We start from the raw sequence: 26,227 nt of genomic DNA, 5'->3' as shown, positions 1-26,227 counted from the left end.
ATGTTAACAGGACCACCACTCAAGTCAAGAATATTGTAACCAGTCCAACACATGAGGAGCGCCAGCGCAATAATACTTGTTTCATTTGCGGGCAGCACGGACATTATGCCAAACAGTGCACCAAGAACCACAAGGTGAATACCCTAAGCAGGCCACAAGTCAACTTTATGGAGTCAGGGCCAACCCAGCAAAACTTCACCGGGCATGTGAATCATATGTCCGCCGATGAAGCCCAAGGGAAGCCAGAAGTCGTCATTGGTATGTTTTCTATTAATGACATACCTGCAGTAATTTTATTTGACTCTGGGGCTTCCCATTCTTTTATTTCTCGGAGTTTTGCCGCCCAAAACAATTTTCCTTGCACAATTTTGGGCAAAAATATGCTGGTACAAACCCCGGGATCTATAATCAAGATCAATCTAGTCTGCCATGATCTGGAGATCAATATCAACAAGGTCTACTTTCCAACATCCTTGATAATCATTGAGTCTGAGCAGTTGGATATTATATTGGGTATGAATTGGATGACCAAATATGAAGTTTGTATAAACTGCACAACCCGAGAAGTCAATTTGACTAGTCTGAATGGGCAGCTCACCAAATTCTATGCTCGCAAGCATGTACCCAAGCCAGAACTAGTTTTCACCACGGTGGTTGAATTGGAATTTATTCCTGTGGTCAGTGAGTACCCTGATGTGTTTCTAGAAGAACTGCCAAGCATGCCACCAGATCGGGAACTGGAGTTTGCCATAGACCTTGTGCCCGGAACGGCACCATTATACAAGAAGTATTACCGGATGCCCTCATCAGAATTAGTGGAGCTAAAGAAACAGCTTGACGAATTACTCCAAAAGGGTTATATTCGTCCCAGCTCTTCACCATGGGGGTCACCTGCAATTTTCGCGGGCAAAAAGGATGGCAGTCTCCGTATGTGCATAGATTACCGCCAGCTGAATGAGGTCACCATCAAAAATAAATACCCACTGCCAAGGATTGTTGATCTGTTTGATCAACTTAGTGGGGCTAAAGTATTCTCAAAAATTGATTTACGGACTGGAGATCATCAGCTCAAGATTAAAAAGGAAGGTATTCCTAAGACCGCATTCACTATACGATACGGTCTTTACGAATATACCGTGATGTCCTTTGGTCTCACCAATGCCCCTGCCTTCTTCATGCATATGATGAACAAAGTGTTCATGGACTTCCTAGACAAATTCGTGGTAGTATTCATCGACGACATCCTCATTTACTCCAAGGGTGAAGAAGAGCATAAGGGTCACCTTCGAGAGGTGCTACAACGACTCCGCGACCATCAGTTATACGCCAAGTGTCGGTGTCAAAACCGGCGGATCTCGGGTAGGGGGTCCCGAACTGTGCGTCTAAGGCGGATGGTAACAGGAGGTAGGGGACATGATGTTTTACCCAGGTTCGGGCCCTCTTGATGGAGGTAAAACCCTACACCCTGCTTGATTTATTCTTGATGATATGAGTATTACAGGAGTTGATCTACCACGAGATCGGAGAGGCTAAACCCTAGAAGCAAGCCTATCATATGATTGTATGTTGTCTATCGACTAGCCTGGCCTCGGTTTATATAATGTACCAGAGGCCTAGGATAACAAGAGTCCTAGCCGAATACGTTGGTGGGGAGGAGTCCTTGTCTTGATCACCGAGTCTTGTGGAATCTTCCATGTATGCGGCAACAGTCCGAACTGGCCCATGAGTATACGGCCATGGGGGTCCTCGGCCCAATCTAACAGATCGGGAGATGACGTGGTGAGTACCCCCTAGTCCAGGACACGTCAATAGCCCCCTGAACCGGTCTTCAAGTTAGGGACGCTCCTCGATTCTTCCAAACTGTTCTTCATCTTCGGTTGTCGGTCTTGAAAACTGGTTCAACAAATCTTCTCATCTTCGATCTTGAGGATTGCCGAAATGCATTCGACGAGTTTACACGTCGGGTATCCGAGGAGCCCCTTTAAGTTTTCGGGCTTTATCAATGCCTTGTTATTTTTATGCCACACCTCGGGTTTGAAGTTGTTCCCGGGAGGCAGTGTCCTCTTGCGTCCGAGTTCTAACGCCGGACTGCATTCTAGGTATTTTTTGCTGCCGAGCACCAATGCCGGACTGCTTTCGAGCTCCAACGCCGAAATGTATCTGAGCTCCAACGCTGAAATATATCCGAGCTCCAACGCCGGACTGTGTCCAAGCTCCAACGCCGGACTATATCCGAGGTGTCATATCACCTGGGTTCAAAAAAGTTGAAGGAGTTTAGCCGAGCTTAATGCCGAAAATGCCCTCTATGGACCCAGCCACTAGCGCCCAAGCTTTATGCCGGACTGCTTCCGAGGTGGTGCACCACCCCGACTGTGGGCCGATTTTCTGTCAATATTTTTGATTGGTGCAATTTATTCTGTGCCGAGATATATAGCCAGTAGCCCTCAAGGTGTGTATCGGTTTAAAACCCGAGATGCACCTGAAGGATGACGTAAGACCGCCGATCCCAGTAGCCGCTGAGACTCAGGTTGATTTGCCAAAATCGGCCTGAGGGTCAAGTCCTAGCTCGGCAGAATACTTCGGGACACAAAAAGCGGCGTGCTCAGTCCTCGAGACTCAGGTTGGGTGCGGCCGACCAACCTGAGGATCAAAATCTCCTCGGCAACTGTATTACACTTAAAATTTTCTGCATTGGACAGGTAATGCAGTAGCCCCCGAGACACTGGTCGGGTGGCAACACCAGATCAGGGGATTGATGTGCCCCTTTAATATTTTTAAACAATAAGCCCAAAGCCCAGTAGCCCCCGAGCTTTAATGCGGGCACGGGTGGCCGAATTAAGGATCGATATCCATATTAAAATCACAAATTATGTGTAATGACTCTATGTGTCCAAGTACTTTACGTCATTTAATGCTCGGATCCGCATTGTACAAAACTTTGTTGACCGACCATCGGCTTCCACCTCCTCGGCCAGTAGCCGAGGAGTGTTTGTCGTACTTTATAAACCCTTTATGAGGGCAAAGATTTATGAAAAACAAGGCAATCTGGCCATATGGTTTTATAAACAAAGGTACGCAGAGAGATATGTTATATTACTATTTAACATAAGAAATGTCTTCCAAAGAAAATAGTCCCGCTATCGATCCCTTTCTTTGGGTTGTCATGCTAAGCATGATCATGAAACCTCAGCTCTAATGTAAGAGCAAAATATTGAGGATTTTAGTTTGGGAGGCCAGTTACTAGCCCCTGGTAGTGTTCGGCGACAATCGAGGTCAAGCCGTAAACACCTCGGCCAATGTTATGAATGGCCCGTCATTTAATACAGTCGTTGGATTGCTGACCAGTTTACGCTTATTGTGACAGTCAGTTTTGGACTTTCTCCACTGAGGTGCTTAACCAAGTGAGCTGGAAGCACAATCGCAGTGGTTCTCCCTTTGCACACCTAGCTGAACAGAGCGGAACGTAGGAGGCAAGCGCAGGAGCCGAGAAACCCAACTATTGACCGAAGACACAATTCGACACCGATGCATATATAGCAATATCCGAGAATGTTTTTGCCGAATCTCTAAAGGTGTCCGGCGTTGCACTGCGAGACTTGTTATGAAAACACACAAATAGTTTAAAAGTGCCAAAAGCTTGAAAAACCAAAAAACGTCAGTAAAAACATGACGTCTGAACAAGATCAAGTGTTCGATGCCAATCCGAAAATTGGAAGAGAGAGAAAAAATCGTGCTTTTGTCGTGTTTTGACAACGACCAAGAATAAAACACATTTACAACTCATATATAAATTTTAAGAGCCCCCAAGTGACTTGGGTAAGAATTTTATGTATAATGATTGTATGTACCGAAGTACTTGTATCATATTTTTGTTCACCCGAACTTTAAACATGTCTTAACCGACCGTCGGCTTCTCCCTCTTCGGCCAAGGGCCGAAAAGTGTAATGTACTCCGCCTGTCGAGAGTATCGATGGTGTTTCCGATGACCAGGCAATCAGGCCATAAGGCTGTAACAGACAAAGCGCGCTCAGGGAACTTATGCTATATTACTAACAAAGTGTAAGAAGCATCTTCGAAGAAAATAGTACCCCCACTGATACCTTTCTTCGGTGCTCATTATTAATATGAGACTTGTGCAATAGATTTTTTGTACTCATGAGTTCCGTTCTATGCCGACCATGATTAAAAACAATAAGAGCACTAGCTTTCGGCTTCACCCAGTCTGAGGTCAGAGCTCGGATGACCCGGTCGTGACAATCACAGAGGTGCTCCCTTTACTCCCTAGCCGAACAATCGGCAACGTAGGGGTAAGCACAGGAGCCAGGCAACCCATCTTGCAAATCGCTTATGTCAATATGATGCATATTGTTGCATAATACACGAACAAGGAACGAAGCCGTACAAGTATAATCATATGCAAGAGGAAAAGCTCCGTCAAGGGAGCCCCCAAATAAGCGGGGTATTTGAATTTGCATGTCACAAACAAAGTTTTGACAAGGATTTTTTACAAGCGACTTTTTTCCAAAAAAGTATAATGCTTGGTCGAACCTAACACAAGTTAAAAATTAAAACTTTGAGCATGAAAGCGACTTAGCTGGTTAATGTGTTCGGCATTGATGACGCAGTCCGAGCTTGATGCGTGACAAGGTTCCATCCCCCAAGCCGGTCTCGAGGTGGCGGAGCGGAGAGCTCGACATGCCAAAGTGGTGACATAGCACGGTCAATGCAGGCCGGCAGAGTGATGCCGAAGTCCCCGGCATGGGGTAATGAAGTGTTGACGAAGCCCCCCGTCTAGCCGAGGTGGCGTGGTATGTCAGTACGCCGAGTTGACGATACTGCCCAACCCAGATCATTTTCATGTGCACAAAAAATAGTGCAAACCAGAGATAATAATAATAATGATAATAAAAAATGTTGCATAATAAATAATTTATGCAAAGTGAGTAATAAAAGAAATATGGCCTGGCGCCGAAGTCAATGTCGATGCATGTCGTCAGCGTGATGCGGTAAAGGCGTGGCAAAGCCTGAATTCACAGGTCGGTCCGAGTTCTGGATGCGGCATTCGCCGGACTATGTACGGAGACTGACTGAACCACCATGCGACCCTTGTTAATGTGGCCACCATTTGATAGACCTGTGTACATATGATAGACAAGCCAGAGTAATAATTCCTTGGGAAAAATGAACCAAAACAAGCAAAAAATACTGGGATTAATAGCACCTGGTTTATTTGTTGTAGCAATCCAAAGGAAGGTGATTCCCAAAATTGGGATTCGATCCACACACCCATTGCCTGATGGGCAATAAAACGACGGCATGGCAATGCTGGCAAAGGTTGGCTCGCCGAGGCAAAGCCCTCGGTCCAGCTAACGTGACGGAGCTGGTCGGCTAGTGACGCCGAAGTGTCCAGAGTAGGTTGATGAAGAGATGGCGAAGCCCCCGGTCCAGCCGAGATGTCGAAGCCTTGATGTCAGCTGATGTGTCGAAGTAGGTCGGCATGATGGACACCAGCTTGAAGAAGCAATAGTGCGGCCCTGCCGATGCAGGTCGTGACGTGGTCGATGCCGGCTTGATGAAGCGACCGTGCGGCGATGCCGGTATGCCCGTTCTGTGTAATCCGTGGGGCGGCGATGTTGGTGATGATTTATCCTTCGCGATCCCGGACTCTTGTTCGGCTTGCCGAGATGATGATCCGAAGAAGTTGAGCTTGGCTCAACAAAGTGACGACGTGTCTAGCGCTGGTCGGCAGCCGTGGAGCAATATTGCCGGACTGATTTAACACCAGCATGATGTTGAAGATCATGTTCAAAAGATCTTAAAGTTGGTGGGATGTGTTCGGGAACAAAACACAATACCTCATACAAAGCTTCCTCCAAAGGGATGTTCGAAATCCCGTTCATAAAAAAGACGAACTCGGGTCAGATTCATTTTCGCGCAAAAAACAGATCCGAAAAGTGATGCACTAATCGGAAGGTTCCGGGAGTTTGGACGGTCGGATCGAGCTGAAATTTTGAGAGGTGGTAGATATAGGAATTCCGCAGCCGATCAACGGTTGGATTTTCCAAAGGACGTCCGAGATAGAAGTTGGACACCATGCCCTAAACTCGTCCAGATTCCCGTCCAGATTTGACAGGGCTCCGGTATATCGTGGATTGCCAGAGATTCCTCCATCGGAACTCGATGAAATTTTCTAGGGATGTTGTAGAATCAATTCCGCACAATTCCACTGAAGCAATTGTTAAAAAGGCACTTGAGGAGGCGGTGGCGGCGGACACAAGTTTGCTGTCCAGAAAAAGAGCACGGTCGCCCGAGGGCAATGTTGACGTTGAGCCCCGGGCTCCCTGGATGATTCCTCCATGATCTTGATAGAGATCGGAGTTGATGTTTATAAAGGCCCTCATCCGAACATGACGATCGGAGGTAGGGCGCAGTCCTTGGTCGAACCAAGGTGACCAGTCGAGGTGGTGACGAAGATGCCGAAATTGCAGTTAATCTGCAGGCGAGCCATCAACCTTTTGCCGAACACACAGCGGAACTCTCAATGAAAGCACCAATGTCAGTGTCAAAACCGGCGGATCTCAGGTAGGGGGTCCCGAACTCTGTGTCTAAGGCGGATGGTAACAGGAGGCAGGGGACACGATGTTTTACCCAGGTTCGGGCCCTCTTGATGGAGGTAAAACCCTACGTCCTGCTTGATTTATTCTTGATGATATGAGTATTACATGAGTTGATCTACCACGAGATCGGAGAGGCTAAACCCTCGAAGCTAGCCTATGGTATGATTGTATGTTGTCTATCGACTAGCATGGCCTTGGTTTATATAATGTACCAGAGGCCTAGGATAACAAGAGTCCTAGCCGAATACGCCGGTGGGGAGGAGTCCTTGTCTTGATCACCAAGTCTTGTGGAATCTTCCATGTATGCGGCAACTGTCCGAACTGACCCATGAGTATACAACCACGGGGGTCCTCGGCACAATCTAACAGATCGGGAGATGACGTGGTGAGTACCCCCTAGTCCAGGTCACCGTCACCAAGTTCAGTAAGTGCGAATTTTGGCTCAAGCAAGTTGGGTTTGTCGGACATATATTATCCGCCGAAGGTATAGCCGTGGACCCACGCAAAGTAAAGGATGTGCTCGATTGGGTACCACCCACGACTGTAACACAGATCCAGAGTTTCCTCGGATTAGCTGGGTACTATCTCCGCTTTATTGAAGGGTTTTCCAAGATTGCTAAACCCATGATGGAGCTGCTCAAAAAGGATACAAAGTTTAAGTGGACCGAGGACTGTGAGAAGAGTTTTAATAAGCTAAAGACACGTCTAACAACCGCACTTGTATTAACTCTTCCAGACATTTATCACAACTTTGATGTGTACTGTGATGCCTCCAGACAAGGTATTGGTTGCATGCTGATGCAAGACGACAAGGTAGTAGCATATGCCTCCCGACAGTTACGACCACATGAGGGAAATTATCCTACTCATGATTTGGAATTAGCTGCAGTGGTTCATGCATTAAAAATTTGGAGACACTATCTCATTGGAAAAAGGTGCCAAATTTTTACCGACCACAAAAGCCTCAAGTACATCTTCACTCAGCCAGACTTAAATCTCTGTCAGCGAAGATGGTTAGAGTTGGTCAAGGATTATGACCTTGGAATAAATTACCATCCCGGCAAGGCCAACATCGTTGCCGATGCGCTCAGTCGAAAGCCCGTCAGCTTAAATGTCATGTTAACATCATTGCCTACCAAACTTCAAGAAGAGATTGCTCAGCTCAACTTGGTCATCATGGATGCTGGCCTCGCTAATATTTTGGAAGTTACCCCCACACTTGAAATGGAAATCCGCAACGACCAGCCAGGTGACGCCGAGCTACAAAAACATGCCAAGGGCCAGATAGCAAGGCAGCCCCCAGATTTCTTCAAGGACAAATTCGGTACCCTCCAATTTCGTGGACGAATTTGTGTACCAAATCAACCAGACTTGAAGAAGAAAATCTTGTCAGAAGCACACGAGTCCTCGTATTCCATTCACCCGGGAGGTACAAAAATGTATGAAGACCTTAAAGAAATATTCTGGTGGGATGGGATGAAGAAAGACATTGCCTATTTTGTAGCCTGTTGCGACATGTGCAACAAGGTGAAAGCAGATCATCAGAAGCCAGCCGGACTTCTCCAACCACTGCCAGTTTCATAATGGAAATGGGATGATGTTTGCATGGATTTCATCACCGGATTGCCTAGGACTCAGCGAGGCAATGACGCAATCTGTGTTATAGTGGACACTCTCACCAAGGTTGCTCACTTCATCCCGATCAGCACCAGATACAGAGCAGATGAACTTGCACAACTGTATGTATCCAGAATCGTCAGTCTACATGGAGTACCCCGGACTATCACTTCTGACCGAGGTTCTTTGTTTACCTCCGCTTTCTGGTCCCGTCTCCATCAGGCCTTGGGGACATCACTAAAATATAATACTGCTTATCACCCTCAGACGGATGGTCATACAGAGAGAGTAAATCAATTACTCGAAGATATGTTGCGAGCCTGTGCGCTAGCCAACAGAGCTAAATGGGAAGATTGCTTGCCATACGCCGAGTTCTCGTATAACAACAGTTTTCAGACCAGTCTCAAGATGTCGCCATATGAAGCTCTATATGGTCGTAAGTGCCGCACTCCTCTAAATTGGTCTCAAGCTGGAGATAGCCATATCTTCGGAACAGATCTCATGATGGAAGCTGAGAGACAAGTCAGGGAAATCAGAGACCTACTGCAATTGGCCAAATCCCATCAGAAGAGTCATTATGATGCAAAGCATCGGCAGGTTAGTTTTGAACCCGAGGAACACGTGTACCTCCGAGTCACTCCTATGAAAGGAGTTAAGAGATTTCAGACTCGTGGAAAGCTGGCACCCAGATTCATTGGTCCATTCCCGATTATGTCTTGAGTGGGTACGGTTGCATATCAACTAGAACTACCCCCGGAATTGGCAGACATACACAACGTATTCCATGTTTCGTAATTGAGACGATGCATATCCCCGCCTGAGAAAAGGACTGCAATGGCTGAGATAGAATTGGAAAAAGATTTAACTTATGAAGAAAGACCGTTCAAAATTTTGGATCAAGTGGAAAGGGTCACTCGCAGCAAAGTCAGAAAATTTTACAAGGTTTAGTGGGAGCATCACACAGAGTCAGAAGCAACTTGGGAGCAGGAAAAATTCCTTAAGGGTCAGTATCCAGAGTGGTTTTGCCAAGCAACCGAATCTCGAGGACGAGATTCATTCTAAGTGGGGGAGGTTTGTGACAGCCTGGTTTTTGCCCTCTCTTATTTGTTTGATTTTTCATTTGAATTTTTTTAACTTGGAGTTCTTGAGTCTTTTCATTTGGACTTAAACACTTGGGCATCCTTGGCTTTCACCCAAGTGCTTCATTTCTCTCCCAAACCCTCATTCCACTTCCGATCCACCTCAAAATAATCTTTGGAATATTTTTCATTTCCTCTCAAAAACCCTTAGGAAAATCTGTTTGCTCCAAAGCAACCCTAATTTTATGGCTCAGAAAATTCTAAGATAATTCACAAATATTCTAGGGACCCTAGGGCACCTCTCTGAGCAAAAATATTTCATCACTTTTGGATTATTTTTGCTACAGAAAATCTTTTCTGTTCTGGACAGAAATGGTGGTTTCTATAACAACTACCATTTTACTTGCTACTTTTGACCTGATCTTTCTTGTGCATAGTTACGTTACTAACTCTAAGCTAGCCTCCAAAGCACAGCTCCAAACTCCCAACCATTTGTCCACAGTAACATCACAAAGTTAATGTCCAGAAACTTACCAGACTTGTAAAATCTTCTCTACTGCATCTGGAGCCAAACCAAATCATGCTAACACATTATACTACCACGAACAACATGCCAAACATCGAGTTTACGCTTAGATCAACCTGATGTCATAGTTCACACGGGGATCGCGTTCGTCCAGGCATGCTGGCATGCAGCCAAAGCGCTCTGCGACGTGCTCGAGCCTCTGTTGCTCGCATGCTCGCTTCCCTGCCTGCCCAATCTTGCGAAAACTCGCCAAAATCATCATCTCAACACCCTTAACTCCGCCCTAGCACGTGCCGATGCCGGAGCTCGCCGCAGCGAGCATGGGCAAAGTCCGGCCAGCCAACAGTGCGGAGCGCACTGTGCTCGTCGTCACCCCCTTGATCCTGTGCTCGTCTCCGCTCGCCCACAGTGGCCGCGTGACCTTCGTCGCCTTCTCCCCCTCTCACTGACGCCGCTCGTCGCCAGGCGCCGTGGACAGGTGTCCACCGGCGGAGCCCGAAGCACCCTTGCCGCTCGCCTATATATAGAGCCCCTCCCCAACCTCCTTGAGCATCCTCCATCACTCACACACACTCCACGATCAAGTAGGAAGTCGTAGCCCAGCCGGGCAGGCCTCGGGCCGCCGACCCCGAGCTCGAGCTCGCCGGTGATCCCCTCTAGTCGCCACAGCAGCTCCAGCCCCTCCTAGGCCTGGGCGACCTCTCCAGGGCCTCCGCCTCTCTCCGGTGAGGCCGTCCCGCCCGCTTGGAGCCCCTGGATGGCCTCTTCTCGCCGTCTTCCTCAACTTCGATGACCTCCTTGTTCTGCCTCCGCTTGCGAGCTAGATTCCGACGCCGTCCGACCACCCCTAGCCATGCTACGGGTACGGGCAGGTGCGCCTCGACCTCCTCTTGCCATCCCTCCCTCTCATTTTGGCCAAAGAGCCCTCGTCGCCGGCGAGAGCTCCCGCGAAGCCGCAGCCATCTCTGTTTCTCTCCCCCTCTTCCCCCACCTGACTAGCGGGGCCCGCTAGTCAGCCACTCAGTACGCGCGCGAAGCGGTACGAGTGGTGGCGCCCCTGGGCTTTACGCCTTCGACGTCACCCCCCCAGTCTTTTTCTTTTTATTCAAATTCATTTGAATTTATAGAACACTTCAAACAGTTATAAATTTTTAACCATAAGTCCAAATGAATTGATTCTTTTTGCATTGTGTTCTTTGAAAGAAAATGTAACAGCTCACTAAAGATGAGATTTTCTGAGCTGTTTAGAATTTCTAGTGAATTTCAGAAGTGTCCTTGAAATTTTCTTTTTGTGTTTAAAATTATTTTCAGAAGGTGAGGCTTGTCTTGAGGATCACCAGGAGGCTTGTGAACCTCATCTGCACTAAGGCAAGCCACATCAACATTTTCATGATGCCGTTGTAATATTTGTGATTTTCTTACTTGAATGAATTGATTAATCCATGCATTTAAATAATTATTGAGTTATTTGTATTCTGTTAAATGTTGGTTAGTTATTATGCTTGATTTACAGAATAGTTGAAACTAGTTTAAGTGGGTAAGGCAAGTTAAGATTTTTTTTTTCAGGTGATGTTAGAAATAATTTTGTTATGCATGTTAGTAATTATTTAGCTATGTTTTTGCCTTCCTAAATTGGTAAAAATTTGTGAGAAAATGTTCTGTTAAGTACTTGTTAAAGCATATTACTTGTTTTACAGAAGGATTGAACCCAACTTAGTGATAAAGAAATTAAGAGTTATTGATAGTAAAATCTTTTGTCAAACATATAAGAAATTTATCGGAGTTACTTTCTTGCGTAAGAAAATTTATGAAAACTTGTGACAAAAATATTTTTGACTAGTAAGAGTCAGTTTGAGCAAGTAAAGTATTCTGAGTTGTTGACGTTTATGCTTGGTGTGAATGTGGATGACATCTGTCATGTAGTATATGATGCATGTGTTGTTTTGCATTTCATGGCATGCTATGACACCGGTCATTGTTAACAATTGAACCTAAATATAACTCAACTAGAATACACTGTTGACTAGGTCATGGTGCCGCTGAATCAAGTTTGTTTCTAGTGCAACCACATTTGCCTTTATGGGAAGGCCTTGATTCGATCCATTGACACGGCCTCTGGTCGGTGCCTCCATCTAGGGAAGGTTATGTTGTGTTTGCCCTAGCCCGGCAGGCAGGCATAACCTTGTGTGCTCGTTGATGAGATTATGGTACCGAGTCCCCAAGTGGGAGTGTCCCTGAGTGGGAGTTGGCCACGACGGTGGTCGGGGTGTGTTTGGTAGACACGGGGCCACCCAGGACCAGCCCGTTGGGGATTTGGGTCGGAGTGGCTGGGAGAGTGTTGTGGGAATGGAGGGGTTTTGTCGGAATGCCGTTGGCGAGGCCATGGGTTCCGTGGAATGGGTACAGTGTGCTTCCTCTGCAGAGTGTATAATCTATCGATAGCCGCGTCCATGGTCACGGACACCTCGTAGTAGGTCCCACCATGAGTCAACGATTAATAAAAATTGCACACTAAGCCGTAAACTTTGCATTGTTGACGATGGCAGAAAGGCCATCGAGGAAATTGGGATTAGATATTGGTCGTGGTGGTGATCGCCGTAAGGATCACGAGTCATTTTGTAAAAGACCACGATGGTGGTGTGTTTTACCACGTTGGTGGTGTGGTTTACCACGTTGGTGGTGTGCTTGTGATCTAAGAATGATCACGGTTGGTAAGTTGTCCTGAGGGACGTTCGATGTATGATCACATCATGTTGGCATATAGTGTTGCATTATTAATAATTTGTTAAATATCATGATATTGTTTGTCATTATGATTATGCTTGTTGTGAGCTTGCAAGTACATTCAATGTACTGACCTGGTGTGTCATGCCCGATTTCAGGAAAGTCTCGTTGGAAAGGAGCGCTGTTCGAGTCTAGATCATGTCCACATCGGTGTCCCTGTGATATGGAGCTTCCGCTACGACGTTATTCCGCTGCCACGTAGTTGTTCGGATCGAGGCCCCTTTATGTTCACTAAATAATGTACATATTGTTCAGCAGCACCGAGTGTGCCGCTGGGCCTCGACCACTGTTGTAATATGAACTCTGTTCCGCTAGCATCAATAAAGCGGTTGTTTTCTTTACCAATATGTTGTGTGTTGCCAGAAGACATGGTCTCTGGGCTGGCAATCCAGGGTAAACCGGTCGCTCTGAGCCGGGGTGCCACACTCCCCCCTTTTTCATCGAGACACCAAAAAGGTAGAGAGGGCACCTACGACACATGTGGTAGCTCAACTGCTGTGATCACTCATCACGCTCCTCGTCGATCTCGGCAGCGGGAATGGTCTACTCCTCTGACTCAGTCCATTGGTAGCTGTCGGTGTCAAAACCGGCGGATCTCGGGTAGGGGGTCCCGAACTGTGCGTCTAAGGCAGATGGTAACAGGAGGCAGGGGACACAATGTTTTACCCAGGTTCGGGCCCTCTTGATGGAGGTAAAACCCTACGTCCTGCTTGATTAATGTTGATGATATGGGTAGTACAAGAGTAGATCTACCACGAGATTGGAGAGGCTAAACCCTAGAAGCTAGCCTATGGTATGATTGTATGTTGTAGTTGTTGTGTGCTACGGACTAAAACCCTCCGGTTTATATAGACACCGGAGAGGTTAGGGTTACACAAGGTCGGTTACAAAGGAGGAGATATCCATATCCATATTGCCTAGCTTGCCTTCCACGCCAAGTAGAGTCCCATCCGGACACGAGACGAAGTCTTCAATCATGTATCTTCATAGTCTAACAGTCCGGCCAAAGGATATAATCCGACTGTCCGAATACCCCCTAATCCAGGACTCCCTCAGTAGCCCCCGAACCAGGCTTCAATGACGATGAGTCTGGCGCGCAGTGTTGTCTTCGGCATTGCAAGGCGGGTTCTTCTCCAACTTTCAAGTGTTCATAAGCAGTGCCCGGCTCCATAAATGTTGAACCTCTTGGCTTCTATGCCCAATAAGGGCTATCTCCCACGCATCGAATGAATATGAGGCGCCAGGGCGTTTTTACATTCGCCCCCAGCGAGAATTCATCAGAGCGTGCTTCGAAAAGATCCATTCCAGCATGGCCGACCTCCGCAGCTCCTCCTCCCGCCCCCGTAGCCCTAAGCCTGGTGATTGGGAGAGGTGTTCAGTCCCGCACAGCCGATTAGTCGAGCTGCAGACTAAGGGATTTCTCCCTCTGGCGTATATGGTGCCCGTTCGAGCCGGGCTCGCCACCTACAATTGCGGGGCACAAGCGGAGAGCCTTCCTTGTCCCTCCATGGGAGAACGGGTCTGCCTTGTTCCTTATTTACTATGGGGACTCGGGTTTCCAATTCACTTGTTCCTCCGTGGGCTCCTGGAGTTCTACGGCCTCCAATTACACAATCTTACCCCTGCCTCCATTCTACATATCGCCGGCTATGTTGCTCTTTGCGAGTTGTTCCTGGGCTACGAGGCTCACTTCGAGCTGTGGAAAAGGCTATTCTGCCTTGTCCCTCGCACACAGAGGGAATCACTTTATCAAGTGGGCGGAGCCAAAATATGGTGCATCACCGACACTGGATACCTGTCCGGTACCCCGAAGAAGCCGTTCGAAGATTGGCCTTCGAAATGGTTTTATATGGAGGACGTCCCCCTTCCGGACCCTGTTCGGCGGGGTCTACCTGAGTTCAACAATGCTCCTCTGAAGAAGCGCCAAAGTTGGCGCCCATAGAGCCCTCAAGCGGAGGAGAACGGAGAGGTCCTCTATATGATGAACCGGATCAAAGCACTGGCTCAATCAGGATTGACAATAATTGAAGTTATGTCCATTGGCATAATGCGGGGAGTGCAGCCACTTCAATATCATGGGCACCCCTTGTGGTGTTATAACGGGGCGGATGACGCCACCCGCTGCGGGCGTAAGGGTCCGGACAATGCTACCGCTCTAGCGAAGATTCTTCCTGAACTGTTCAAGGGTGAGGAGGAGGAGTTCACCCGCATCAAACCACGGGATGGATTCTCCATGTACAATCCTCCAAGCTGGGTAAGTCATATCTCCCTGCTCCCATTTTTCCCGCATTCGTTGTCGTAAGTATTTACCTTGCCACTTTGCGGCAGGAACTGCGAAAGGCCATAAAGGAGGTCAGCAGCCCTTCTCCACAACCAGAGGACCCTGACCGGGCCCTCGACTCCGGACTCGAAGAAAATTCTGTCATATCCGTGGAGCTGATAGACCGGCAGTTCTATTAGTTAAGCTGCGATGATGCCATGGTGGCCATTACGGCCGACTGTCATGACTGCTCCCTGCATTGCACGTAAAAAACCAAAAAATACCAACTCCAAAACTAGGATCCCCTTTTAGACACTTCACCCACCATATACACATGGAATTTTACAAGGAAGGCATTCGGGACGCCCTGCCGAGCCCATGGCAACACGCCAACAGGAGGCACCGAGGCCGGGTGGGCCAAAAAGGAAGGCGGTCAGGATTGAGACGCCAGCGCAAAGGTATAACAAACCGCACCCCGTGGTTGTCGTCTCTCTTGAAATATAATGACGCCAGCGTTTCTTTAATAGAAAAAACGCTCGCCGGAATATGTCCAGCGATGTTACTAATCATGCTTCCACCAGCCGGGCGCCAGGACCGGACATAGAGGCGGAAGCCGATATGGGGCAGGCGCCGGATAATCCCTCTACAGAGGATGCAAATAGGTTATCCTCTACTAACTCAGAAGTGGAAAGCGCCATGAACCATAGGCGCCGTCGGCCGTACTCCGGGACGCTTGTTTCTCACCAGAGGCATTTGATGCCTTCAATTCCGGAGAGGCGTACCTCCGTGCTGCTCAAGATGGCCTAGCCAGAGCCATGGATCAATATGTAAAGGATGTACGGGTAAGTGAATCTGACGATTCATATGCATTAGTAGCCCCTGAGACTTGAAATAGTTAGCAGAACTGATTTAAGGATCATCTTATTTGTGCAGGTTCTTACAGAGAAGAATACTAGGCTAACACAGGAGCTAGAGGAATGCAAGACCCAACTGCGGGCTACTGTGGCCGCATTGCAGGAACCGAAAAAGTCACCTGCTGGTAACATTTATTTTGAAGAGGAATGGTTACCATATAATGTGCGGCATGGCTGCAGATCTAACGACAGATGTTGCAGATGAATCCGGAGAAAATCCGGAGTACCAGCATGTTATGCGACAGCTAGAGGCTGGCAAACGCGTGCTGACTGAGGTTAGGCGGGAGAAAAACAATCTCCAAGATGCCAAAAGTTGAGCGTGGAACTAAAAGACGTTCGGGGCTAGCTTGCCGACTCCGAGAAGGAGAATAAGCGGCTTCGGCGCGGCATTTTCAGTAAGTGCTTGAACGAATCCTTTTAAAGGAATTCGGCGAAGAAGCCGACTAAGAGTGTTATGTCTGTAGGTATGCTGACGGGTCGTCCCGCGGAGGAAATGCCCGGGTCTGCGGGTGATCTTCTATCCGAGCTATCACATCTGCACGAACAAGTTCAGCAGGTGATGCAAGGTGTTGCCCAGGCCTTGTGGCCATCTGTCTCCCTGCCAGAGGGCGTTGCTGAGCTTACGGAGAAGCTCAAGGGAGCACGGCGGTGCCTCCGATTATGGAAGATATCGTCCTGCCAACAGGGTGCCAGAGAGGCCTGGGCCATGGTGAAGACTCGGTATACCAAGGCAAACCCAAATCACATGGCCGAGGTCGGACCTGTGGGGCCCGACGGAAAAGAGATCCCCGTTAGCTTGGTTTATGGGCAAGTAGAATTAGCCGCAAAGTATTCCCAACATGATTGTAAGCTAGACCACCCGTTGGATGGTATAGAGGAGGAGTTTAGTCAGTCTACATGACTATGTAATTACAGTGACATGTATAATGCCTTCTAGCCGGATTGTAGATCATTTGTCGTTGCGGACCTTTTCGCTTCAACCTTCGGGCCCGATAGTCCGGAGTGAATCCGAATACCCACTCAGTTATATAAGAACTGGGGTATGCGTGGAGACCAGGCATAGGGGTCATTAGTGCTTTATCAGACAAGTGCCCAACTAGTTATGTTATATTACATGGGTAGTAAGAAACATCTTCCAGGGAGAATAGTTCCGTTAAGGGTTCCTTTCCCTGGGTAAGCATGCCCTAAAGTGCATGTCCGGACTGCGATAAGAAACGCAGAAAAAACATCTGGGGGCAGATATGGGCAATAAATAAAAATCATCTTTTGTTCACCGACCGAATATTCCCTTAAGAACGCTAGCTTTCAGCTTCACCCAGTCTAAGGTACACATCCGGCTGACCCGGCAGTAACAATCACGGAGGTGCTCCCCTTATGCCCTAGCCGAATTAACGGGAACGTAGGGCATAAATACAAGAGCCAGGCAACCCAGCTTGGCCAAAACTTAAGACATATCGATGCATATAATGGTGAAAAAAGGTACATGTGGAAGTATAACACATGTGTTGGGCGTGAGGCCCAGGTAAATAATTTAAGCTTCTGTGAAAGAAGCCCCCAGGTATGGAGAGTGCGGCTAGCGCATCTGTGATGTACAAGTGAGGCACGAGGTGACCCTTGAAGGCCTAGAGAAATAGTAAGAGAAAGAAAGAAAGGGAAACAAGATAGATGATGTATATGCAGAAAATGGACAAAGGGAGGGGACTAACATAGAGTCCGGTGCTAGGCATAGAATCTTCGGAGCCTGGTCGAGTTCCATGGGTTCGGCTCGAGTCGACTAGTCGATGCGTCCCGCAGTCGGTACGCTCCACCGGTCAGAACTTGGTCAATAATGAAGGGACCTTCCCATTTGGGCTCGAGCTTGTTCTTTTTCTTATCCGGCAGGCGTAGAACTAGTTCGCCAACGTTATAAGTTTTGTCCCGTACTTCTCTGCTTTGGTATCTGCGAGCCTGTTGCTGATAAAATGCGGAATGGGCTTTGGCTACATCGTGCTCCGCCTCCAAGGTGTCTAGACTGTCCTGCCGATCGAGCTTAGCTTATCTTTCTTTGTACATGCGCACTCAAGGTGAGTCATGAATTATGTCACAGGGCAAGACTGCCTCTGCGCCATACACCATAAAAACGGTGTATATCCGGTACTACGATTCGGCGTGGTTCGCAGCACCCAGAGTACGGAGTCGAGCTCCTCTACCCAGTGTGTGTCAGACTCCATTAAGGAACGCACTAATCCGGGTTTAATGCCGCTCATTATAAGACCGTTTGCTTGTTCGACTTGACTGTTGGTTTGTGGGTGATAGACTGAAGCATAATCGAGCTTGATGCCCATTTTGCTGCACCAGAGTTTTACCTCGTCGGCCGTGAAGTTTGTGCCGTTATCAGTGATGATGCTGTGGGGGACGCCGTAACGGTGTACAACCCAAGATATGAAATCTATCACCGGTCCGGATTCGGCTGTTTTAACCGGTTTGGCCTCTATCCATTTGGTGAATTTATCCACCATGACTAATAAGTATTTTTTCTTGTGGGTTCCCCCTTTAAGGGGTCCAACCATGTCAAGCCCCCAGACCGCAAAGGGCCATGTAATGGGGATTGTTTGGAGGGCGGTGGGTGGCATGTGGCTTTGGTTTGCAAAGAGCTGGCAACCGGCGCAACGTTGGAACAAGTCCTGTGCATCTGCCCGGGCCATTGGCCAATAGAATCCTGTACGGAAGGCCTTGCTTACAAGAGCCCGGGCTGCGGCGTGATGACCGCCGAGTCCGGCGTGAATTTCTGCCAAAAGATTCCGCCCTTCCTCTTCGGAGATGCACCTTTGAAGGACTCCGGTAGTGCTTTTCTTGTATAACTCTCCCTCATGGACCCTGTAGGCCTTGGATCGCCGCACTATGTAGCGTGCCTCATTTTGGTCCTCCGGAAGTTCCTGTCTAGTTAGGTAGGCCAGGAATGGTTCTGTCCACGAGGCAATAATGGCCATTATTTCATGGGCTGAAGGTGTTATTTCGGTGGCGGAGCCTCCGATTGTGTCAGAGAGTTCATAATCGGGTATTTTGGCCGGGTCCAGACTGTTGTTACCGGTGTCCCCTTCCCATGCTACCTGATTGTTGGGGGGGACCGCGTCGCGTTTTGTGCCGATGCGGGCGAGGATATCCGCCGCCTGATTGTTTTCCCGAGCCACATGGTGAAATTCGAGTCCCTCGAACCGAGCTGACATTTTTAGGATGGCATTTCGATAGGCCGCCATTTTCGGATCCTTGGCATCGAAATCTCCATTTATTTGGGATATTGCAAGGTTTGAATCCCCACGCACCTCCAGGCATTGAATGCCCATGGTGACTGCCATCCGAAGACCATGCAACAGAGCTTCGTATTCGGCTGCATTATTGGAATATGTATACAATATTTGCAGTATGTACCGAATGGTATCTCTGGTTGGGGACCTCAGGACGACGCCAGCCCCTAGACCGGCCAGCATTTTAGAACCGTCAAAGTGCATGATCCAATTGGAGTATGCGCCGTACTCTGTTCGGCCTTCGTCTATTCGGCGACGAAGTCGGCCAGTACTTGCGATTTAATGGCTCTGCGAGGTTTGTATGTGATGTCGAATGGGAGGAGCTCAATGGCCCATTTGGCAATCCGGCCCGTAGTGTCGCGGTTGTTGATAATATCATTAAATGACACTTCTGAGGCTACTGTAATCGAACACTCTTGAAAGTAGTGTCGCAGTTTCCGCGATGCCATGAATACCGCATATGCTATTTTTTGGTAATGCGGGTACCGTGATTTGCATGGAGTGAGGACAGTGGATACATAGTATACCTGCTTTTGAAGAGGGAATATGTGTCTCCGCTTCCCGTTCGACAACGAGCACCGCGCTTACAACTTAACGAGTTGCCGCAATGTACAACATCATTGGTTCGCCGATGGTGCGGCCAGGATCGGGTTGGTTGCCAGAATGGCATTTATTTCTTCCAATCCGGTTGTGGCGGCGTCCATCCACTCGAAGTGTTCGGTGCGCCGAAGGAGGCGATAAAGGGGTAAAGCCTTTTCTCCCAAGCGGGAGATAAAGCGGCTTAGAGCCGCCACACATCCAGTTAGCTTCTGGATTTGTTTGAGGTCTGTTGGGGTAGCCAACTGTGACAACGCTCAGATTTTGGCCGGATTAGCTTCGATACCTCTACTGGAGACAATAAATCCCAGGAGCTTTCTGGCTGGTACGCCGAAAATGCATTTTTCCAGATTGAGCTTGATGGCATATGTTCGGAGGTTGTCGAATGTGAGCCTCAAGTCGTCTATCAAAGAGTCGACGTGTTTGGTTTTGACGACCACATCATCTACGTATGCCTCTACTGTTTTGCCAATTTGTTTCTCCAGGCATGTCTGAATCATGCGCTGATATGTTATGCCGGCATTTTTGAGCCCAAAAGGCATTGTGTTGAAACAGAAGGGACCGTATGGTGTGATGAATGCTGTTGCGGCTTGGTCGGACTCCGCCATCTTGATTTGGTGGTAACCGGAGTATGTGTTGAGGAAACACAATGACCCGTGTCTTGCGGTAGCATCAATGATTTGATCGATGCGTGGGAGGGGGAAGGGATCCTTTGGGCAAGCTTTATTGAGGTCTTTGAAATCGACGCAAAGGCGCCAGGATTTGTCCTTCTTTGGTACCATCACTAGGTTTTCTAGCCAGTACGGATGTTTTATTTCTCTGATGAATCCAGCCTCCAATAACTTGGCTAGTTCTTCTCCCATGGCCTGTCTCTTAGGTTCAGAGAAACACCGAAGAGCTTGCTTGACCGGCTTGAATCCCTTTAGGATATTGAGGCTATGCTCGGCCAGCCTGCGTGGGATTCCTGGCATGTCTAAAGGATGCCAGGCGAATATGTCCCAATTCTCACGCAGGAACTCTCGTAGTGCGGCGTCCACAGCGGGGTTTAACTGTGCCCCGATGGAGGCTGTTTTGGTAGGGTCCGTTGGGTGGACTTGGAATTTGACTATTTCATCCGCTAGTTTAAAGGAGGTGGATTTGGATCTCTTGTCGAGTATCACATCGTCCCTGTCCACTGTGGAGCGTAGCGTGGTTAACTCCTCGGCCTCGAGGGCTTCGGATAATGCCTCGAGGGCTAATGCCGTTGTTTTGTTTTCGGCGCGGAGTGCTGTGTCCGGATCACTGGCGAGAGTGATGATTCCTTCATGTACACATAATGGGGTACGCTTGGAATATTGTGAACGCCTCCCGTCCTAAAAGAGTGTGATAGCCACTGCTGAACGGGGCCACTTGGAATGTAATTTCTTCGGACCTGTAATTGTCCGGCGTGCCGAATACCACATCTAGTGTGATTTCCCAGCACAGCGTGCTTCCTGTCTGGGGATAATTCCTCTAAAGGTTGTGCTACTTTGCTTGATGCGGTTCCAGTCTATTTCCATCTTTTGAAGGGTTTCCTCATAGATGAGGTTTAGTCCGCTACCGCCGTCCATGAGTACTTTGGTGAGTCGAAAGCCGTCCACGATTGGACCGAGGACCAGTGCGGCTGGTGCTCGGGCTATTCGGAATTTGGGTTCATCACTGGCATTGAAGGTAATAGCCGTGTCACTTCATGGATTTGTTGCTGCTACGTGGCAGATTTCGGCCATGCTGCGGAGTGTTCGCTTGCGCCTGTTATTTGATGCAAAGGTCTCGAACACTGTTAACACCGTATTGTTATCCACTGGATGGTGCTCTGTGGTATGTGGGATAAGAAGATCCTCACCACTTTTGGCCACCTGCCGGAGTATCCAACATGCTCTAAGACTGTGTGTTGGTATCATATCCGTCGTGCTATGAATTTTGCAGGGTCCGTTGAGCCATCCCTCCAGTACGGTTCCTTGCCCCGTAGAGGGTTTTTGCTTTTTGGTAGTTAACCCGGGTGTATTGTGATAATGCACCCTTTTATTTCGTACTGGGTTTGTGTTCAGGGCCAGATTACCCCAAAAGTTTGTTTCGGTTTTCCAGGCACTTTCCATTGCACAGTACTTTCGTACTATGGACGCTAAGTTAGCGAAGCGTGTTATCTCACGGCGATTTATGGCGTTAAGGATTCCCTTGACCGTGCAATTATAGTGGAAGAATAAGATTGCATCTTCCTCGCGACAGTCCTTAACCTTGTTCATCGCAAGGAGGAATCTGGCCCAGTAATGATGTACTGTTTCCTGGGGCTCTTGCCTGATATGGGAAATGTCGCTTGTATTTGGGTGGGTGGGTGGAATTGAATCCAAACCCCTACCCGATCTGGGATCCAGGGGCCGAGGAGTTTCCAATTTTGGAAGTTCCGGTTCCGTGATGTTACCCGCTAATCCCGGTCCGCTGCCTAACTCTAAGTTCAGGGATTGGAAGTTGTCCTCCCGCGAACGGGCGTCCGGCTCGGAGAGCTCGGGAATCCGGACATATTTGGTCCTCAGGATAGAGGAAAGGTCACCGCATTGTTCCTCCACCACTGCAATATGATGGGTGACCGGTGGAGAATTAATCTCCCTTTGATCGGGTTTAAGCCCAATCCGATCATAGTCCGTAGCGACTCCCGAGGTGGCGATGCGATCCAAGAGCTCGTTTAAGCAGGAGAGCTCCATTGGATCCATCTATTCAGCGAGTGCCGATTTGACGTGGTGGCTGTTTTTGATGACCCGAGAATTCATCGTCGGCGCGGCGGCTGAACAGGCAGTCATAATGAACCCGCCTAGCCGGAGAGTTTGGCCAACAGCCAAAGCTCCCCCAATAGTAGTACCGTCTTTAAAGACGAGACGAGACATCCTTCCTTCTAGCGACGGCACAGAGGAACTCTCAATGAAAGCACCAATGTCGGTGTCAAAACCGGCGGATCTCGGGTAGGGGGTCCCGAACTGTGCGTCTAAGGCGGATGGTAACAGGAGGCAAGGGACACAATGTTTTACCCAGGTTCGGGCCCTCTTGATGGAGGTAAAACCCTATGTCCTGCTTGATTAATATTGATGATATGGGTAGTACAAGAGTAGATCTACCACGAGACCGGAGAGGCTAAACCCTAGAAGCTAGCCTATGGTATGATTGCATGTTGTAGTTGTTGTGTCCTACGGACTAAAACCCTCCGGTTTATATAGACACCGGAGAGGTTAGGGTTACACAAGGTCGGTTACAAAGGAGGAGATATCCATATCTATATTGCCTAGCTTGCCTTCCACGCCAAGTAGAGTCCCATCCGAACACGAGACGAAGTCTTCAATCCTGTATCTTCATAGTCTAACAGTCCGGCCAAAGGATATAATCCGACTGTCCTGATACCCCCTAATCCAGGACTCCCTCAGTAGCCCTACTTCTCCATCCAGGCAGCCTCAGGAGTGATGACCCTCTCAGACCCGCTCGACACGTGCTCGCCAAACGTCCTCAAGATCCTCTTGTCGCGTTGGTGACTCTCCTTCTGAGCAACATGGGACTTGTACTGTCCCTTGGCCTGCATGCAGAACAGAGCCTTCATCTTGTTCTTCAGCTTCTTAGCCCAAGTGGGCTCAGAAGATGGGGGAGAGTATCCATCAGAACTGTCCTCATCCGCCTCCTCCTCGAGCTCATCCTCATCCATGTCCATCCTAGCAGCCTCAGCCTCAGCCCGGGTAGTGGTGTTAGCCCACTTTCTCTTGATGTGTAGCTTGATGGGCTCATGACGAGTCCAGTTGGGGGCAACAAAATATTCATTGGGATAAAGCTTCTCCCAAGTCCTTGAGATCAAGAGATGAAGGTAAGGTCCATAGATGGATACCTTACGGTTGAACACGACAAACTGCAGCTCACACCACATGATATGTGAGACATCAAGTGGTTCCGTCTGTTGGAGACACACCTTCTCATAGATGAGCATTAGGTCCAAAAGATAAGCATGCACCTTATCCTCGTCACCAATGCGCGGGAAGAGTGTGTTGCGGAAGATCCGGTGCATGATGCCAAGGAATGGATTCAGCACCCATGTCTTCTTGTCATTGGCAAGCTTCTTCTCAACAAGGTATGGCTGAAGCTTGTCCTTGTTGGCCGACTCGGGGTTGGCATGTGGGAGAACACCAACGGGTGCATTGAGCCCCTCATCACGAACGTGGAGCATTTCCATAGACTCCTTCCACTTAGTGGTCATCGGCTACCCATTGGTCATCCATGTCATGGTGCGCTCCTCATCCGTATGGAAGTGAACTGATGCAAAGAACCGAGCCACGACCTTAGGGTCAAAGTCCATGTGGAACGTGAGCAAATCCTCAATGCCAAACTACTCTATCAGGTCGAGAGACTCTCCAAAGTAGGCCCTGTTGCTGTCCTTCCTCATATGAACCATGTAAATCCAGTGCACATCCACGTAGATGTTCTGCTTGCCCTTGATCACATCCAAGACGATGAGATTATGTTGCTTGGTCCAAAACAGATCATTCCCCCTGAAATTCTCATGGGGCTTCACATAGGGGTTGATCTTCCTGCGAGCGATAAACTCGGCTAGAGGTATCTCATCCATGCCCATTGATGGCTCCTTGGTCTTGGTGGCGGTGGACTTGGTTCTGTGTTGGAGGGCATTGGAGCCCTCTGGAGCCTCCTCTTGGTTGCGCGGGCGCTTCAAGCCCGTGTCATGGCTGGGATTCGAACGAAGGACATTGGAACTGGAGAAACCACCTACGACACACAACGCAAGCACGAGAAAACTGAGAAGGATTATTGAAAACACGAGGGCCAAAACCAAATGAAACAAGCAAACACGAGATTTGGAAGGACAAAACAACATAGTTTGCAATTCTATGGTAGTAGCGGACGGGCCTATGGATGTAAAAAATTACATCCGCTTGAGCCACGGTAGTACTGTGCCAGGGTGGCCTTGTACTACAGTGCCTGGAGCGGAAGTAATTTTTTACTTCCGCCCACCAGGCGGTAGTACCGCTCCAACGAAGCGGTAGTACCGCACGAGGACAGTGCATGGGCGAGCATGCGGTAGTACCGCTCCCGGAGGAGCGGTAGTACCGCGCAGATTTGAAATCCCCACGCACAAAAAGAGCCGGATCTAGAAAAAACCGCAAAACTAAATTGGTACTACCGTTGATCAAACTATGCTGTTGTATCACTCCAAATAGCATGCCTACCGCACTAGCACTCTCCTACAATCCCTTCTTGCATAAATTTAGCCAAAAATCACATGAACTACACATGCATCTCCCCAAGACCTAGAAGCACAAGAACAGAACAAAAAGGGAAGGACTTGGGGAAATGCCGGAGTCCATGGCAAGAGGGCGAGGTGGGGAACAATCCCACCGGTCGGAATGCGAGGAGAGCGGCCGCAGACAGAGATCCGACAAGGTCCTCCGGCGCTGTTCTTGGGTAGGAGAGAGAGACGGGGTGGGGAAAAGAGATGAATGTATATGGGGGAGTTGGAACTCCCCTTGCCCCGCTCGTGACGGCGCGGTAGTACCGCAGGTCCTTGCGGTAGTACCGCCCGGGCGGAAGTACCGCTCGCTGGGCGGTAGTACCGCTCTTCCAGCGGCAATAAAAATTACTACGGCGATGGAAGTGGTAGTACCGTGCCTAGGATGCATCTGTGTACGCACAGAGCAACCCACCTCCTACGGTAGTACCGTGGATTGACACGACAATACCGTACCCCCAAGAAAGTGCAAGTTTCGCAAAAAGAGAGGAACACGGCCTTTGCAATGCAACCTTCAAGCAACTGGACACAAAAAATAGATAGGTAACACACGAGGCAACTCAACAACAAGTTCAGCTCGAAGAAAAAAAAGGCAAAAGACAACAAGGACCAAACACAAGAGACAACCTCTCCAAAAACTGGGCGGTGGCCGGAGCCACCTATGTTTGAGTCAATTGGTATGGCACCGCGAAGAATTATCCTTAGGCCCATGACCAAAACTCGTCTTTGAAGCACAGGTACCATAAAAAATGGCTAATGTGAAAGAGTTGATCAATTTATGCATAATGGGGGGAGGAAGAGTTCATTGAGAGAACAACACTCCCCCTATGTCCATGCCTACGCCTAAACAAGACATCAAGATGAGTATGGTGGGGTGTGCAAGGGTTCAATCCACATTGGTCGAATCAATGATATTTTGCTCATGCCTTAACTCGCGAAATCTTGCTTCATCCAAGGGCTTCGTGAAGATATCTGCAAGGTTATCATGAGTGTTGACATAGTTGAGCTCGATCTCCCCTTGCCAAATGTGATCCCGGATGAAGTGATACGGAATCTCAATATGCTTCGTCTTGAAGTGTTGCACCGGGTCGAGAGAAATCTTGATGGCACTTTCATTGTCACACCAAAGAGGCACTTTGTCACAAGTGACACCATGATCCTTTAAAGTCTGCCTCATCCATCGAAGTTGTGCACAACAACTACCGAAGGCCACATACTCTGCTTCGGTGGACGAGAGAGACACACAACTTTGCTTCTTAGAA

The 26,227-nt window shown here is 48.5% G+C and overlaps 1 pseudogene; it reads right to left on the bottom strand.

The window, feature by feature from the left end:
• The window catches only part of LOC119333598, a 154,404-nt pseudogene extending 130,483 nt beyond the window's left edge, over positions 1-23,921 (bottom strand).
• Between the last annotated feature and the right edge of the window lie 2,306 nt (positions 23,922-26,227).

The sequence above is a fragment of the Triticum dicoccoides genome, chromosome 7A (genome assembly GCF_002162155.2).
Source record: "Triticum dicoccoides isolate Atlit2015 ecotype Zavitan chromosome 7A, WEW_v2.0, whole genome shotgun sequence".
In the NCBI taxonomy this organism is placed as follows: domain Eukaryota; kingdom Viridiplantae; phylum Streptophyta; class Magnoliopsida; order Poales; family Poaceae; genus Triticum; species Triticum dicoccoides.
This window is presented reverse-complemented; position numbering and strand designations above follow the sequence as displayed.